The sequence below is a fragment of the Arvicanthis niloticus genome, chromosome 17 (genome assembly GCF_011762505.2).
Source record: "Arvicanthis niloticus isolate mArvNil1 chromosome 17, mArvNil1.pat.X, whole genome shotgun sequence".
In the NCBI taxonomy this organism is placed as follows: domain Eukaryota; kingdom Metazoa; phylum Chordata; class Mammalia; order Rodentia; family Muridae; genus Arvicanthis; species Arvicanthis niloticus.
The window spans coordinates 2220410-2239326 of record NC_047674.1 but is presented as its reverse complement, the minus strand read 5'-3'; the positions used below and the strand labels follow the sequence as shown (position 1 = coordinate 2239326).

General features: G+C 40.7%; 1 protein-coding gene across 5 annotated transcripts in view; it reads left to right on the top strand.

The window, feature by feature from the left end:
* Fer (FER tyrosine kinase) overlaps positions 1–18917 on the top strand; it is a 287416-nt gene that overhangs the window by 255121 nt on the left and 13378 nt on the right. The gene's annotated exons all lie outside the window — the stretch shown is intronic.

The window sequence follows — 18917 nt, the reverse complement described above, 5'->3', positions numbered from 1 at the left end:
CCCATTAGAGTTAGTCAAAACATGCCATTAATAAGCACAGATAACACATGTAAGACTCATATAACCCTCTGAAAAGGATTAACTTAGCACTGCTGTTAGGAAAAGGTCAGTAGATGCTGCATTGGACCATGAATGCTCGCTGTGTATGTTTGCACACACTGGACTTACTCCTCTGCCTCATACTGCAGCCATCCCTCAGGCTCTTGAAGCCCTGTTAGCTCTGTGTCAAGGACGTATGAGGCCTGCAGGATTGTATGCCACTCTGTGTGCAGCGTTGTGGGCAGCGTTATGGGCATTGTGCCCTGCACCTCATTACCACTGTTCTAATAAAACTTTACACTCTCAAATAAGCTGCTAGAATGTACAGTTCTTAACATTACATTCTCTAATTTTGAGTTGTAAAAATATTTATCTTTAAAGCTGCTAACCGTGAAATAACAAACTGTAGATCAGAAAAAGGAACAAAATACAAGGAACCATAGCTTTTCATGGGTATATAGGCAGATCCAAATACTTTCTTCTTTAGGCTTAATAGATGTAATTAAGTGGCTGTAATGAAGATGAACTTAAAGTTCTCCTGTTGATCTCATAAAGAAAATTCTGTCAAACTGTTGGTGACATTTCTTACCTGAAATAGTAAACCAGATCTTTATAGTAAAAACACAACCTGTGGCATCCATTTGAGATTTCATTTAAAACATTTGCATAGCCAGGCATGATGGTGCATTCCTTCAATCCCAGTACTTGGGAGGCAGAGGCAGGCAGATCTCTGTGAATTTGAGGCTAGCCTGGTATTCAGAGCAAGTTTCTGTACAGTTGAGACTATGTGGAAAAACCTGTTTTAAAACACAAACAAAAATAACAATAAAAGTAAATTAAAAGTTTGCCTACAATATGCTCACTAACGTCATCTGGTGACTTATTTACATTTTCTGGATGTGTGTAGTTAGGAAAGTATTCCACTTGTAATGGGAGAGGATTCCATGGGATTTTTTAAAACATACTTTGTTTTATAAAAACAAATATGAAATATACCTTTCCAAATATAAGAAAAAAAGATAACCTCATAGTCACCATCTACCAGCATGGCTCTAAATGAACCCACTTAGTGCTCACCTGCAGCAGGTTATTGTTGTGTTGTCCCCATGTTACAGACAAAAATGAGGCCCAAAAAGGCCACACTAAGTAACAGTGTGAATCAAACCCAGATTCCATGTCTGCCTTAACTGGTAAAATGCAGCCTCTCATCTCAGAAAAGTTGCTTTTGCTATCACAGCGGCCTGCCGCCACCACCGCTCCCACCATACCCCTTGTTCCAAAGTAAAGCTTCCTGAGAAGTCTCCAATTGGAACCATAAATATCCTTGTCATTGCCCTCTACAGGGGTCCAGCAAGATGGGCAGGTCCGGTGGTCTGAGTTCAATCCTGGAAACCACCCATGAGAAGACAAAGTGACTCCTGAAAGTTATGCTCTGCCTTCCATGACATGCGTATAATGGGCATGCCTGTTATACACACACATACATACATACACATACAAGCACACACGCACATACATGAACACTACAACACAATAATATTTTTAAAATAAATAATTAGCCAAATGATGAGAATTTCTGCAACATTTTAGGGGATTTAAGATTTTAAGAACAACCAGAATCTATTCAGTATAGTTGGAAATTACCAAAATACTCACATTTTAGAAATATCACTTTCTCTAAGATACAGAAACAGACTAAAGGAACCTCCATTTAGAAATAAGCCAGTGGTGCAAAATGAGGTGAACTTGAATAAAAGAAACACATGGAACAGGCTAGAGAGTTAGGAGCCATAAGCATGTTGGTGACAAAGCCATAAAGGTGACAGGAGCAGTTCTCAACCTGTGGTTCCCAACCCCTTTGTCAAACCTCTGTCTCCAAAACTAATTTATATTATGATTCGTAACAGTAGCAAAATTACAGTTATGATGCAACAACAACAGTAAATTATGGTTTGGTTGCAGGGGGGAGGGCCACCACAACATGAGGACCTGTATCAAAGGGTCACAACCTTAGGAGGGTCAGAGCCACTGGTGTACAAGATAGTGCAGGAAGACTCTACAGTCCGAAGAAAAGAGCATGACCAAAACTCGGGGAACAGGAGTTTTCAAGGAATTTTTTGGGCAAAAGAGACCAAAAGTACATTGTCAAAGTAGGGCTGATGCCTTAGAAACTGAAGAAAGGGCTTCACAGACTGAACAGTAAAGCCAAGTGCTGCCTGAAGGAATGTGTTTAATAGGAAGCAAAAGCCTTTCGTTCAATGACAAAGTCAGACTACAGTAGAACGAGAAAAGGAGAGAGGGAGAGCGAGGAAGAGAGGGGGCACTGTGGAGTGGAATCAGGGCTCAGGCAGGACCTCTCTGTTTAGCTGATGATGGAAAGATCAGTTGAAAAGGTAACACAAACATAAATTAGGTAAGTACATTACACTAAACTGAGACACAGCCCGTGATTTTCCACCCATAGAACTAAGCTGTGTAAATGCACACTGGTTATGTCACAATGGAGGGTTCTTGGTCTAGACCCTGACTCCAATATAAAACCAGTCAGCTTGGTGAACCCCCTATTTTCCAAATAATTGAAAATAGGTGCACAATTAGATTAAATTAGGTCTCCATTATCATCTGAGCCGTTCTGTTATGTTTTTATATTTTCTGGCAGTTCAGTGTTACATAGATTTTCTTAGTAACTATTTCTATGAAAACACTTTAAAATGGGATTTACTGCTGTGATCAGCAATGGGGGAAGGCAGTAAGTTTCCGTTGTTTTAAATTCTGTTCCCCTTAATCTGTCATGCCTGGACTGTAATTTTGCAAACCATTTGTCTTCTCTCTGGAATCTCCTGCTGGAGTGGACAATGCCCGTGGTTTTATTTGATCATGGGTGGTGAGTTCTGGTACTCTTTATCTGATATTGCACATCTCAAACAGCTCCTAACGAGCCCTCTCCTGGCCCCAGTGCTGTTAGCTTTCATAGATTTTACATTGTAAAACCGGGCTTCTAGAAATAATTGATTTATTTTCCTTAGTGATTCTTTGTTTCTGTGAAATTTCATTATTTCTAAACTTGTAGGTTTCAGTTTGCCTGCCCAGAATTTTTCTAGTATGAGGTTAGTTTCCCTTTAGTTCCTGGTTGGGAACCTGGAACTCATCCATTTATTCATGAAGCATGAATGAGAACAACCATGTAGCATGTGCTTAGCTTTGACATTGTACACACAAAAGATTTATGACATATTTGGACATATTTAAAAAAAGATCTGCGCTTCCCACTCAGAGGATGCTGCAGTGTGCAGTGAGAACACCACAGGGAGAACTCCCAGCAGGCGACGACTACGTGTGAAAGGGGGGGGGGGGGTTGGAGAGCAAGTGGGTTCAGCTAGATGAAGGGAAGAGGGCAGAGGGAAAAGCATGTTCTCTGTGAACGTAGTCTGTACTTTATAGAAAGACACGGGTGAGTCTGAAACGGACTAGAAAACAAAAATGTTGACAAGAATATTTCACTGGAGATCTCTAGGCCACTTAAATTATAGCCTCTGTTCATCTTCCAATCTTCTGCATTCTTGCATGTTGTTATTCTCTCAGTCTCAGCTCTGTTCATAATTCCCCTAGAACTAAGTACCTTGTCTCTGACAATAGCTAGCATCCAACTGTCTCCACAGTCAGCTTGAGTAAGCACTGGTCCCCTTAAAAATGGAGTGCCCACTTTGTCTGAGGTCTGTCGTCCTGTCCACCTGCACACGTGTCAGCTTCTGATGATTCCGAGCCTACTGTCCATCTCTCGCCTGGTTAAAATCCACCTCTTCTTCTCGATGTTCCTCTGGGACACTTCGATGCACACTTTGTTTTGGTTGTTTCTCCCACGCTGATCTTCTCTCCTATCTCCCTGCCCTCCTCCTGTGTATGTGCAGTAGTCTTTCACACGTATGACACGTGCACACACACATGCACACACACGTAGTATGTATGTGTAATATTTTTATTCTCCCCTTCTTTTAAAGCTCATTCCCCACTTTATGAGCTTCTGATTTATAAGCTGTACCCACACTGACTCCCCATAAATATAAAAATCAAAAAGTTAGCTCTGCATGTGAGAGAGAACGAGTGGTGTCTGTCTCTCAGGGTCTTATTACTTCATTTAGTATAACATCTCCCACTTCCACCTATTTCTGGCAAGTTTCATGACTTCACTTTTCTTCATAGCGACATAAAATGTCATTGTATGTGTGTGCCACAATTTCATTAAGCTGATTCTACTTCCTTGCTATTATGAACGGAGTGTAAACAAACATGAACTCGTGAGTATCTATAGATAAAAGCGTCTGTAAGGAGTCCCTTGGGTATATTCACATTCTTAAAAGCTACCACAAAAATACCTGTAATAAATGTAGATCTGTCCATGAGTTCCAGTATACTCACTAAAAATGAGTTATGATAGTAAAATAATCTCAAAATGTCATTGAAATGATTATTGGGTGAGTAACTATTATGAAAGGAGAGCTAATATATTGCTGGGTAAACAGGTAGACAATACTGATTGCTTGCTTTAAAAACACGTGACTAATGAACTGCAGGAAAAAACAACTCAGGCATATCCATCGTGCTGTTGATGGCTGTAACCTCTAGCTAGTTACATGGTAGTGACCGTTTGTCCTCTCTTTCTGCCCTGTTTTATATTTACAAGTTTTTTCATAATAGACGTGGTACTTCTGTGAGAGAAAAAAAATTATCGTGTCATTTTCAACTTATTTTCAGCCTTTTAAGTGGTATTTTAGACTGTATTCTTCCTTCGAGAGGCCCAGCTTACTCCCTGCTTCCTAGCTTATTTGCTGCTCACCAACCAGAAATCATTTTGGGGTGTCTGTATGTCTGACACAAGGTTGTACACTGTAACGCAGGGTGACCTGGAACCCACTGGACAGCCCAGCATGGCTTCACACTCATGGCAGGCGTCTCGCCTCAGTCTGTACTGTTAAAATTACAAGGATGAACCACCAAACTAAGCTTCAAGAATAATCTTCCTGTGCTCTTGGTGCCAGGACATTTGTGTGCTTCCTTTCTAAGACTATACCATCCTTCCTTACATTGTAATCATGTACATCACCCTGATTATCGGATGACCGAGTGGATGGATGAAATTGCTGATGGTAATTCTCAAGGCACAAGTGTGTTCTCTTTAAAGAGTGGGACGTTTTATGAGGGAGACAGCATATCAGGGAGAAGGTAAAGTTGACTTCTTAAGCTATAGGAAGGTAATTGTGGAGAAGTGGGTGTTTAATTGGTGGTATAGTCAACACTAGACAGATTGTAAAATTTGTCAATAGAATCCCTTTCCCAAAATGCAGTGCAAGGATTATGGCTGAGATGGGAGCTGCAGAAAGTCGCACTTTTTGTAGGTACAAACTTCAGTGGCATTTGAAGGTCAAAATTATGAATGAGAGTCATGGGCTGGAGAGCAGGAGTAGCCCAGGCTTCTCTCTTCTCCCAGTCTTTTCATCCTGGCTCTGCACAAAAGTACATGTCCAGTAATCCACGGAGCAGGTCCTCCACACCTTAACAGCTCACTGGCTTCTTCTAATTCCCCTGCTTTTGATTTTCTCGGTGGCTATTAATGTGACAGAAGACTAAGTCTCTCCCTTTGTTCTAGCTTGAGCCTTTGAAGTCACATGCTTGAGAGGGAGATATGACGGAATGGCATGTCTCTGTCCCAACACTAGTGACTGGCTGGGATAGAAGCTGTGCTCACTGCCTTAACATGTGATGCACTGGAAGGAAGGCGTCCTCTTTAGACTTCTTCCCCTGGTGTTAAACGCTTGCCGTGGAACTGTAACATGCCTCTCAGACATTTGGATTCCCGGTGTCGTGCTATCTTCAAATCCCATGGGAAGAACCCAGGAGAGTCAAATGAGGAGAGGCCCCTGAGCCTACTAGGTATCAGCACAACTGGTTTGGGCTGCTCTTTTCTCCTTTCTATTTTGAGATCTGAGTAACTTCTATGAAAGGAATATAGTATGCATAATAATTTCAAAGATTTTCTGTAAATGTTTCAAAACAGAACTTTTCTAGAAATGCCCAGTCACATCTCGCTGTGCATGACACCAGCAGAATTCCTTCTCTGGTTCAGCTGTCCATGATCAGAGCTGTTAAATCGTGCTTCTATGTAGGAAGTAAATTCAACAAAATCCTGGCTCAAGATGCCCTTCCTACCTTCTCTGTGTCTTCCTACCTTATGCTCAGCGCTGTTTCTTTTAATATTGTCTCTTCTCAAGTTTAAATCCGGTGTAGACAAAGGGTGGTAGCTCTTGAACCGCATCACACTCCTCTGAATATGTCTCTGTAGGCAGAAGGTCATAGAGGAAAGCAGAGGGAAACCTTGAACCACATCGGTTATCTTTAAGCTTTTATTAAGTTTGTTCTTTGACAGTAGTATACATGTACATAATACTGTCTAGTTATTGTCATCCCACTCTCTCTTAACGACAGCCCAGCCTTCTCTTAACCCTTCCACCCTCTTCTCCTCCATGTCCTATCCCCCTTTCAGGTCTTCTTGCTTCATTTTGTGACTTCTTTCAGAATTGTCTTGTTCTTCTTAATCACTGTCTTACTTTAGACTTCCAGGAAACAAAGAACCACCGAAGTAGGTGGCTTACAAACCAGAGAAATTTGTTTCTCACATTTAGAAGATGAGTGTACTAAGATCAGGTGCCCAGCAGGTCTGTTCCCTGGGAGCACCCACTTCCCTGTTTGCAGGCAGCCATCTTCTCAGGGACAGAGAGACAAAGGAAACAGCTGGCTCCCCTGTTGCTGTCAGATTACTAACCCCACTCATGAGGGTTCCACACTCACGGCCCAGTCTTGTCTCAAAGGCTGCCATTCTAATACTGCCTTTATCATGGCTAGGGGCTAGGAAATAGCATGTACACATAGGGAGGAGATCCATCAGTCGGCTGCAGTCACAACCGCGCTAACTAAACTAAGCCATTGAGCTGTCACCTGGTGCTCTTAAGCACCGCTGCTGTGATTGCACCCAGTACTTGTTCCTCACTCGTTAGCAAGTGGGATTCTTTGGGGTTTGGGGATTTTCTTTGTCACAGTTTCTTAGGAGTAGGAAGTCTTTCATTTTCATGAAAAAACAAAAGCATTATTCATCTTTCTGAGTTATTACTAGTTCATCATGGGTGGAATTCTTTGTTGTTGTTTTGGAAGATGAGTTGTAGAGAGATAAAAAATTGAATATTGGAATAAAAATAAGAATCTGCTCTTTTACTATCAGAAGAAAGAATAAAGTTATTTTGTGCATATAATTTAATTTTATATTAAACAGTAAACATTTACTTCTTTAAAATGTTAATACCACTTAGTATTTATTTTTTGCATCTTTTCATAAATATGGCCTAGAATTTAAAGAAAACCTTTACATACTCTTCCAGGTACCTGGTATGCTGTTAGACGACAATCTCATGGTAGTTTGGTAGTACTTGCTTTTGTTGCATAGCTAACATGATGGATCACAGAAGGACTCAGGGGATAAAGCTAGTGGTTTATCTGCATAAGAGTCATAGTAATAGTCAGTCATAGCGTATCCACACTGCACTGACCTCAAACAAGTTAGCCTTAAAAAAATCGTTGCTTTTGAGATTATAGCTGAAAAGGCTAGGAGAACTCATCCACTCCTTTTCAATGACGTATTTGCGCCCAAGAGCCTGTTCCTGGAGGCACCTTGTTTCAAATAAGCCGAGCAGTGAAGTAGATCGAGCTGCTACCCAAAGTGACCACACTGCCCACTCAGTAATCAGACATACATCAGTGTAGGTCTGTGATTCCGTGGTTACGCTGCTCGTGTCTACACAGGTCAGATTTAAATGGCCCTCTCTCCCATTAGTGATTTGATTATTAAAGTACTCAAGGGCGGCCTCCATGTTTCCTGTTGCTGTTACTGGAGTTACTGTCTGCCTCTGGTCACTGCTGTCCTGCTTGTGAGTCTGTCTTCATCTGTGCAGCTGCTGCTGACTTGTCACCAACAGCACAGCCTGCGCATGCATGGCCTGTGCATGACCCCTCCAGAAGCAGTCCTGAGCAGGCATGGACTGCCCTGTTCTGCCCTCCCTCTCCTGCAGAATGTACCTAGGTCTCCTTGCTCTGGGTCTGCGCTGCATCTGCACTTAGATTCCTTAGTATATCTTTTTCAGTGCATTCTGCTTTTAAGAAATGCAGAATAGTATATTTTATTTTGATTGATGCCTTTTTCTCAGACTCTGCTGTCTGAAAGCAATATTGCCACAGTCTGTTCTAATTTTGTCCCTTCTGTGTGAGTAGGGCAACACCTTTGCTATGCTCGTCCTCTCCCATGCTCCTGTTAAGGTCATCAGCAGAGAAGTGTCTCAGTTCTCTTCATCCTCTGCTGTGGAAAAAACTGCCTCATCCATTGTTGCTCCCGTCCTTCCTTTCCTCCTTGTGTCCTTTTCTCCAGATCCTGCCTTTACGTTAGAAGGAACATGTCTTGAATAACTCTTCTTTTGCGTGATTCTTAATGGAGCTTTGTGCACCAGCTCATAATGAGGACCATGAACTCATGCCTGTCTGTGCCCCTGCCTTGTCCAGCTCATGTCTGGCAAACAAGAAAAGGGAATTTTTGAAGGAAAATACTGTCTCTCTTGGTCTCTGTCCCCTAAAAACTTTAAATCATTTTTTGAAATTATTGTAAATTGTTTGCATTCCTGATTCTTTGATACCAACTATCCATACATAGTAGTTAATATCTATTGATGATTTGGATTGTTTTTATATCCCTTGTGATATGTCTTAATCTGATAACAAAAATTTTCCAAAGTTCCCTCTAAGGGGTTTACTTCTAAATAACAGGTTTCAATATGTCAAGTATTTTTATTTATTTTATTTTTCTTCTCTTAAAATCATGAGCTAAGTGAGACAGGGTGGAACCTTCTCATAGCATCATTTGCTGGGCCGGGCTACTCCAACCAGTATGTCCAGAAATGACACTTAAAGCCTGCTGGATTACAGTGCAAAGAAAGCCTTAAGAGAGAGCCAGTTTGGGTTTGTACCCCATAATGAAACTAGCTAAATGGTGACATTTAAAGATGCCATTAAAAGATGTCTGAGTCACTTGCTGCTCGTGAGGCTGAAAAAGAAGGGCTGACCCTGCTGAGGGCTGGGATTTCTCTGACTGCCAACTCTGCCATGCCTGTTCCTGCTGAGCTGTGATTCTTACTGCTATTAATAACTGCATGTACTCTTTATTTATTATAATATGACCTGTCACCCCAAAACACAGCTCACCACATTGATTTTTCATTGCTAATTATTCTGCCAATTTGGGTTAGCAACTTAGTTAAGCCCAGCTGAATATTTTTTACTGTTCTTCTCTCTGGTCATTAACATGGCTTTACTGGACTGAAGACTGTTAATAAAGGCTTATTCAACCGACTGCAGTATTTATGCTAGCTGAAGGTTAGGGTTCAGACACACACACACACACACACACACACACACACACACACACCTCTCCCTTAGGCTTCATTCATTGCATGTGTATTCGGGAAGACAAACCTGAAAGCTACAAGATCTCTTGGAGTCTACTCAGGGACCATGAAATTCTGCTCTTGTCACATTGTTTACAAATTACTTTGGGCATGATTCCATGCCATGCCTGTCTTTGGGTCTCTCTGTCAGCACTACCTTCAGACATGTAACTTCAGGGTTGGAATCTCTGCAGTCCTGTTGCTTTCTCTTACAGGAGCAAATCCTCAAAAGAACGAGTTCGGTTTGTGTGCAGTGTACAGCAGAGGATGTGGCACATAAAGGTGCCACAGTTGTTGATCTGTCCACACATGCATGCATACCTTGTTTAGTGAAATTTTAGAGACTGAATTCCATGGTTATAAGGTTAATGGAAATAGTACAAAGTAAATTGGAAGTTTGTCTGTGATGGTTTTGGTATGTATCAAGTAGACCAAGGAACTCAATGTTCTTTGAGCCTACAAACTAATAGAGATTCCCAGTGTTTTCACAAAACCAGAGATGGTTTCTTCTTTCTCTCTCATCACAAACATCTTATATGTCATTGCGTCATTGTCTGTTTCAGGATGTCTTGTACCATGCATTTCTAATGCAGACTTCTGAGCATATGTGTTGAAATAAGCTCAGAAGGACAAAAGTTTGCTTGCAAATAAATTGTTTTGCTTAGACTATCGCCACCATTAAATAATCACCTAAGCCCAGCTGTTAGTCCCAAAATGATTTGCATTCCCACATAGAGAGTTATTCCAGAACCTGGGCAGTCACTGTGGCGGCTGTGCACTTGGCCCCCACAGCCCTACACTTCCATGAGATGCTGCCATGGGTCCATTGTATTTTATCTTGTGCTTTGGGTGTCACTAATTCTGCTACTTCTTGGGAATCCTTTAGGCAACATAAAATCACTCTGTCCACCTTAAACCATCTGTTTTCTGGGCAGCATTTTAAACTGTGTTGTAAGTTAGTGAATGATTAACACTGTGTGTGATATTTGTTATTGTTACCTAGGAATATACATTCTGTGTCTTCCCTACCCTCAGAATAAGTGTGAGTGAAGTTTTTAAGTCACTTTTCCAGGTGTCTGTTAGGTGTATTGCTGTGACCTGGGGAGATGGCCCTCACAGTGTTGCTCACTGTGGCCTGTGATGGCTGCTGGTCTCTAACACATGTGTGTAAGATACTTGTGTGTATCAGCATTGAAATCTGACATCTCTGTGAACTAAAGGGAGTTAAACATTTTCTACTCATCAATGCCTTCTAACATGACCCCTACACCTGGCTAGACTATTAAAGGGTTTAACCATGAATCAGTATTTGTTTAAAATTTATGCCAGAGATGACTCTAGAAAGTCAGTATTTCCTGTCACAGTGCAGTCCACAGATGGTGGGAAACAGGTCACACTGACAATGTTTTCTCTGACTATTCAGAGGAAGAACCCATTTCATAAAGCTTTGAGCCACCTAGACTAACTACAGTAGTTAAATACAAGATGAGTCCCTCTGTGCCTTTGGGATGTTAGTGGTTGTGGATTTGATATTTCAGAATCTATTTTCAGCTCTCCTGAACTCCTGTGGTTTTCTAGGTAATAGAAAAGAGTGTATGGAGTTTGCAGTTGTACTTGGCCAGCTAGAAATTCTCCTGTTGTCCACCATAGGTTCACCTGCCTATGCTAGGAAATGACCCGAATATATTTTCCAATGGCTGTTGGGCAGTACTTCATTCAAGATATTTCCAAAAACCCATGTTTCTCAGACTATGAAACCCCATGCAAACCCCCCACTGCTGCTGGGAAGAGGACTTCCTGCTATAGGATACATGCAGTAGGATATACAACATGCCAGCTTTTGAGGCATTATATGTGCATTTTCATTCCCATCAAATGTTCTATTGTGCCCTTGACTACTAGCCCAGATTAACTTCCATCAGAGCCCACATCATGCTCTCTCATCCAGTCCCTGAAATATGCTGTTTACCTTCCCTCAATCTTACACTGCTAGTCATGCCTGCTATGTTTGTTTCTCTGTTCAAGACTTTGATGTTCACGATTTGCAGATCCTATAAAATGACTTAGTAACTCTCTATAGTTTTCAAAAGTTGTGTTGATATTATGTCTTCCATGAGTGTGTGAAAGAAAGTGTTCTCCTTAGGTTAAGGAGCATCACATTACCTGTAAAGCCTAGTGTGTGCATTTTTTGCATTATTCTACTGCTAGAACAACTAGACAGCGACACAACCGATGCTGCAAGAAATTCAAGGAAAGGGACTTAAAAGATCAAGATTGAAAACTCCGTATTCTAAGGAGTGTTGGCAGCAGTATTTGGGGAAGGTTTGATACCAAGTTGACTTTCACTCACAAATGGGAAGCTATTTAGATTTTCATGGCAATTTTGGAAAATTGTGGGGTTTGCTTATAGAATCAGTAACAAACCCTTTCCAGTCTTACAGGTAATGTGATGCGCTTTCACCTAAGGAGAAAAAAAACTTACAATCCGGGTTCACTTGCACACCTCCCCTTAGCATGGTGACTGTCCCATGTGTCACATTTGTTTATTTGGGGGAGGAGCATGGAGTACCTAGAGGACAGAGGACAGCTTTCAGGAACCAGTTCTATGACTCCACCTTGTGTGTCTCAGGGATCAGACTAGGCAGGCTTCGTAGCCACTGAGCCATCTTCTTGGTAGCCCACATCTAACATTCACATGGACACTGAAATCCTGGTAAGGCAGGGCCTTTACAGTTGGTTTCACTATTCAGACTTATTCTAGAAAACCGAGCTGAACGAGCAGTGTTCCTTTCCCTGGGTCTCAGTGTTGCTCCCTCTGCCCTTTGGCATTATTTTCCAACATTGCTCGGCTTCACACACTTCTAGCGTTTCTGGTAAGGTAGATCTGCTGCCACTGAATTCTTTTAGTTCTTCTTATCCAACAGTGTCTGTAACTGTTGGATTTCCTGAGGTGACGAATGCACTTGATAATATGCTGATAGAGAATAGGAAGGCTGTGAGTCAATTTAAGGAATTTCCAACAACAAATTAAAGATGTCTTCTGTCTGCCATCATTTGTTTTGAGAAATCTACAATCACTTGAAACATTTTCATTTCATATTCATTGTCCCTGTTCATTTTAAGATTTTTAAATATTTTCTATAGATTTCGGTGCTTAAGGATGTGTTCAGGTACTTGTTTGATATTTATCTGGAGTTCACAAAGGTTGTGTGTGTGGGTGTTTCCTGTAGTGATTTGCTGCCTGTGAATTTACAGCCTCTCTGTTTTCCAAAGGTCCCTGAGTTTTAGGAAGACAGAGTGTGATAAATAAATCCTATTTACAGCTGAGCATTCTATAGTCTGGTTTTGGTTATTTTATAAATTATAGATATGTTGTCATTTTAAGGGATTAGTTACAAATAATTATAGTTTTGGACAGGGAGGATACTAAATAGAGAGCTTAGACTCAGGGATTTCTATTTTTCCTTTCCTCTTCTCTATCCTTCTTTCTTAAGAAAGAGAAGGAGTGGAAAAGAAAAAAGGGGAATATAGTAACATAATAAAAAATTAGACAAATAGGGATAAATTATTAAATTTACTCTCAAAGCATTTTATAACCATTATCTTACATTGGAAGAAATCATTATATTTTGATATATAATTAAAGTTATATTTTTTACATTGGTTCAAAAATGTATATATTGATACAGGTTTAAGGTTTTCATTGGTATAACTCTTTATATAGTGATATAAAATTTAAAATTAATTTTGTTACTCTTAGATTGGCATTGCACTTATGCAACTCATTTAAGAATATAAAGGTTAGACCCAGTCCTTTCAGTAGCTGCTCTTATTCCAAGCTGTTTAGAATATTTAAGTAATGCAAGTTAAGAGTGAAACTCATGGTCATATTGTATTCTAATTTAATTAATTACAATAAAATGTTTTCAAGGTTATTCAAACAGTAAGTAGCTAAAAATAATCAATATTTAACAATTCAGTTGTGATATTATGTAGATAGATGGTCTTCAAGCATCAGAGATACACAGAATATGGCATTTAAAGTCATTTCATTATTAAAAGATGTTTTGATAACAAGACAGATCTGCTCTTGACAGTCCCTCATTCCACTTCAAAGGAGATGAGCATCAAGACCTCCAAATGGAATTTCTTCAGTTATAACAACCTAGCCACTGGCCAATGCCCTAATTTCATTTACAGACAGAATGCTGTCCAAAAAGGACAAACAGATGCAAGATAGTCAACTACTAATCTCTGGCAAGACAGGATCAGTTAGACCTTCATAATTCCTGTTTCACTTAAGGTCTGTCAGATATTCTGGACCAGAAGGCTGAAGACATATGCTCCACTTTTATATGGAGTACTGGGGACTGTCCAGGCAGTCGACTGTCTCTGACAATTGTTTAAATTTTGGAAGCTGTGTTCCTGCATACTCAAATATATATTTCTTCTTAAATCTCTAATAGGGTTGAAGACTAAATAGTTATAGTCTCACAATTAAACTTTAAATCGTTTAGCATTGAAGATGTTTTAGATTTGAAAGGATGGCTTTCAGATGGCAATACAAGTTAAAATCAAACATGATTGAGGTATAGAATTATAAACTTATTAAGATAGGATAGATGATAAAATACTTCATTTTAGACTGGACATTGTAAGTGTATATCATACATTATAATTTGCATAAGTGTTATAATTATGTTCAGTTTGTGTTTGGGAGAAAAGAGCCTTTTTAAAATGGACAAAAAAGTGGGTTGGCCTAATGCTAATTTGGAGCACCCACGTTTGGTTGACCCAGAGACAAGAGAGTCTGCACATAAATTGTGATTGGTGAATAAAGATGCCAACAGCCAGTAGCTGGGCAGAAAAGACATAGGTGGGGTTTAGGTTTCCTGTGCTTAGAGAGAGGAGAACAAGGAAGTGGGAAGAAGGTGCAGGAGAGGAGGAAGGAGAAGACACCATGTGTTATCCGAGCCATAAAAATGTGGCCCTGAGTGCTGACCAGTTGAAGTTAAGAGCAGCCCAGATGGAACATAGAAAACAGTAAGTAATAACTCGGGGTTATTGCCAGGAAAGTAGATTCTAACAGCATGGAGGGTAGGCAGCTACCCAGCTACTGTGCTGTGTACGGCATGTTAAAATACAAGGGCTGTGTGTCTTTTATCCAGGAACTCAATAACCAAAGGCAGGGTAGAAACTCTAGGCCAGGATTTAAATCATTTTCTATTATAGGAGTGGGATAAAATATCCCATGTAGGGCTGAGCATTCCACAGTCTGTTTTTCTCCACACTCGGGCAGTTGGGGGTCTGTGTTGGTTGCCATCTACTAGAAGATTTTCTGATGAGGACTGAGAGGAATATTAATCTGTGGACAGAATGATAAGTGATTAGGACTTGGCTCTCCTATGACCTCTCCAGCCCCAGGATCGTGGCCTGATGTAGGTGCCAGGTGTGGGTTCCGTGTTACAGGACATCACAGACATCCTTGAGCATGCACATACCCTTCTTCATCGTTGTGTTTATCTACTTATCTGTATTATTCTGTGCTTCCTATCTCTATTTTCATGTTTTGGTTATTATTTTGGAAGTTCCTGAAACCCTGTCCATATTTTTCTGTTTTCTTTGTGTTCTGTAGTTTGCCTGTTTATCCTTAAGTGTGTTGAATGTTGGGCTGAGTCCACTATATACATGACAAGTGTTTGTTTTGTTTTTTCAGATATTGTATGTTTAAGTTGTAATATTTCTGGGTTTTTTTTTAAATATTTCTATATTTCTGCCAAGAATTCTTGCTTTTCCATGCAAGTGTGTTTTATCTTATGGTTGCCATGAAGTTTTTTTTTCCTAGTTGTCCATGATTGGTGTTTGCTGATTACATTTCCCTTTTACATTTAGAATCAAGACTAGTTACTTGAGGCTGGGTAGGATGCTGTTGAATGAACCCAAGGCCTTCCCAGCTGCTATGTTACATGCCACCAAATGAATTATAAGCCTATGCATACTTAAAAGTTTTGACCTGTTAAGCAATTTGAATTATAGTCTTACTGTTGTGTCCAGACTCAGAGTTCCTGACATAGCATGCTGCAGAGCAGAATCATTACCACAAAATATTGTTAGGTCCAGACTAAAATTCTGCTTTGATTGCTGTTAGCCAACAAGGTCTATTAACCCTAGATCTTGTAGTGATTTAAATGTTAGTTATCTAAGTAAGTGTTGGAGTGTCCTACAAAACAGTAACTTGGGCCAGGCATGCATGCTTACATGTGAATCAGGGGAGCCTCTCCTATATTTTCTTACATTCCCTGCACTAGTCTGTAAGTATCACTTTGGTACAAACACAGAGCCTCCGTCGGAGTTTTCATTTCTGGGTCAGGTGCCCATTCTGTGCCTGCTTTGGAGGAAGCTGCAAAAGAAGGGAGAGGAAACACCTGGGCTGCCTTTCCAAGTTTTTATCACACTCCAGAATCACATTCGTGAATCCTGAAAAATCTTTGTTCCTTTAACTAGCTTACCTGGTGGTCTTGGTTGTAATCAGTAGGGGAATGCATTATGATCTTACTGCTGTAAGAGAACAAAGCTTCAAAATGTGGGTTTTGAAGACTATCTGGATTCAGAATGTAATATGCTGTGTAGTCTTTCTCTTCAAAGCAAATGTAACATGAGAAGTGGATCCTCTGGGTTATACAGCCACAGCCTCTTGAAAATCTCCAACACATCATCTCCGTGATTTCTAACCACAGAGTCAGACTTGATTACTCTTAGGAAGATACTAAAAACATTTTCTTCCTCATCCCCAGAAAAAGTAAAGGAAAAAAGAGACAGGTCATGAAATCTAATACCACAAATGACATGTGGCCTGGTTTGAACCTGGTCAGTAGACAGGTACCAATCCCCATCTGGATCCCACTTCAATGTGCAGTGTTCTCATACAGCAGGGAAGCACTGCAGTAAGACCTGCAGTGTCACCTCCAGAAACCAGATGAGAGATTTAACATGTTTACTCTTTCAGTGATTCAAGAAAATGTCCCAGCCTGTGGACATATGTAAACACCATTGATTATCTCTGCAAGCATGCTTGCGGGTGCTGCCCCTTTTCTTTGTGATTATGATGTACTTGCATATCGCCTTGTTTTGGAAAATGATTTACGTATGTTGTTCCAGGCAGGGCCTCTTGTAACAGTAGTAGTTTCAACAGTGACACTGCTAACCTATAAACAAGAAGGAAAAAAATAACAGTAGCTTACTGAGTTGATACTGTATTTATTGTGTGCTGCTACTTTATAAACATTGTCCCTCCTAATCCTGCCAAGTAATATTTGTCAGATAAGCAAAACATAGCTTAGTATGCCATTAAGTAGCAGAACCCAATGTGTTATAGCCAACTCTTCCATGGGGAAGGCCTGGAGTCCCCAAGAAGACTTAGATAGCAGCTTCCTACAGATGAAGGAATCATAAGCCAGCCATTCCCTGTCACATCCTTTGGATCCTTGGCAAGAACTCCCCCAGTGGGAGTGTGTGGTGAGCTGTCACAGTTAAAAGCTGGGCAGTGAGTCAGATTCAGTTTTTAACTTGGGCTTTCTCCATGGTTCTCTATTGTGAGACTTGATCTGATGAATAGAACTAGTCCCAGCAAATCAGCAAAGCAAAGCGCTTTAAGCTTCTTTGTGAATGGCTGTAGGGACAGCCAGCCAAGTTACCTGCTAAAAAGGGAAAATATTATTTCATGATTGTGTTCAGTAATTGCAAGGTTAATTGAATACCATTAGGAAACAGTATCACCTGTGAGATGATTATGTGTCTGTTGCTGAAACACAAATCAGACTTAGCTGGCATGATAGTGCATGCCTGGAGCCCCAGCCCTTGGGATGTCAGGACAAGAGCATCAAATGAGTTCAAAGCCAGCCAGGCCCAAAAAGACCTCTTCTTACAAAGCAACTTTAGATATGACTCAAGACTTTCCAAAATTAATTCTTATATATGTGTTACAAAGACAAGTAGGTAGAAAGAAACCAGCTATTTACTTAGGAGAAAATAATTTAAAATGAAAAACCAGAATGAATATCTTCAGCCTGAAACATTTATATAAGATATTATCCATTCATGACATGTTTCTTGAGTGCCTTCTGTGTGCCACATTCTTGTCTGGACAGGATTCGTGTGCTTTTCAAGAGCTTCACATCTGTGATGGTCACATTTCCCTCCTCATTATACCCCAGCCCACACCCTGCACATGGACTCCTGTAAGCATCCTCTGCACTGCATCCAGTGCATGGGCACTTCCTGTGTGCTGAAGCCCTTCTTAGCTCTCCTCTGTCACTCACGGCATCCAAATCCAGTTTACCACTGTATCTAGAGCTTATTCTTATAAGCACACACACGAGTTCAATGAAAACCACTTCAATAGTATAAACCTTCTCATATAACAAATCCAGTCCCAGGACATGTCTGGCAGCTCTCTAGAACTCATAAGTAACCCAGGCTCCTTGTTTCCTGCTGTTTTAAGGGAGTTATTCTGGTGCCTCTGCTCACACCTTCCTGTTTATTGTGTCCTTGTTCAGGCTAGCAGAAGGGAGAGGGGAATACAACAATTAATTGCTCAGACACTGAACACAGTTAAACTGCCTTTTCACTGTCCAGCACAGTTGCACCTAACTGCAGAGGACACAGGAAAGCTTCATGTTTTAAACCATGTGGCCAAACATTCAGCTAAACTCTGCATTTCTTTTCCTAATGTGGAGATAAGGCATATTAGGTGGAAACCATCTCTAACACACATCTTTCCCTCGGGTCTTTGACTCCTCTGAATCTGTCCCTTTATACAAGCTTTTTAGATCCATACAGCATGTCCTATGGTCATACGCCTACCCACAACTTGCTTTCTAGATGGATCTGGTTGCTGCATCTCCCCACTTGTCTTAGGAAAGGGACTTTACTCTGTTAGCCATATGTCTTAGCCTGTGGTGAGTAGGGTATAACCTTGAGGACTAGAGAGCCAAGTCACCATGAGAGCTTCACCTGCTCATCTCACCACCACCCCAGCCTTTCCCTTTCTTAGGGAGGCTCTAGAGATGGTCTCTTACTGTAGCCACAAGCCTCTACTTATACAAAAAGAAAATTCCATTTCTCAGTCACACTGACCACACTGTAGGTACTCAGGAGCAACTGTGACTGAGTCACTTTGTGTACAGTAGATGACAGTCTTTTCTCTCAGCAGCTCTGGGGCAGTGCTGCCCTAGCAGAGAGACAATGTCAAATGCTCTTAGCCTTTCCTCTGTGACTTTCTCTAACAGAGAATCTGAAGCTTTCCTATTTAAATGGAAATCTGTCTAGAAACTAGAAACTAGC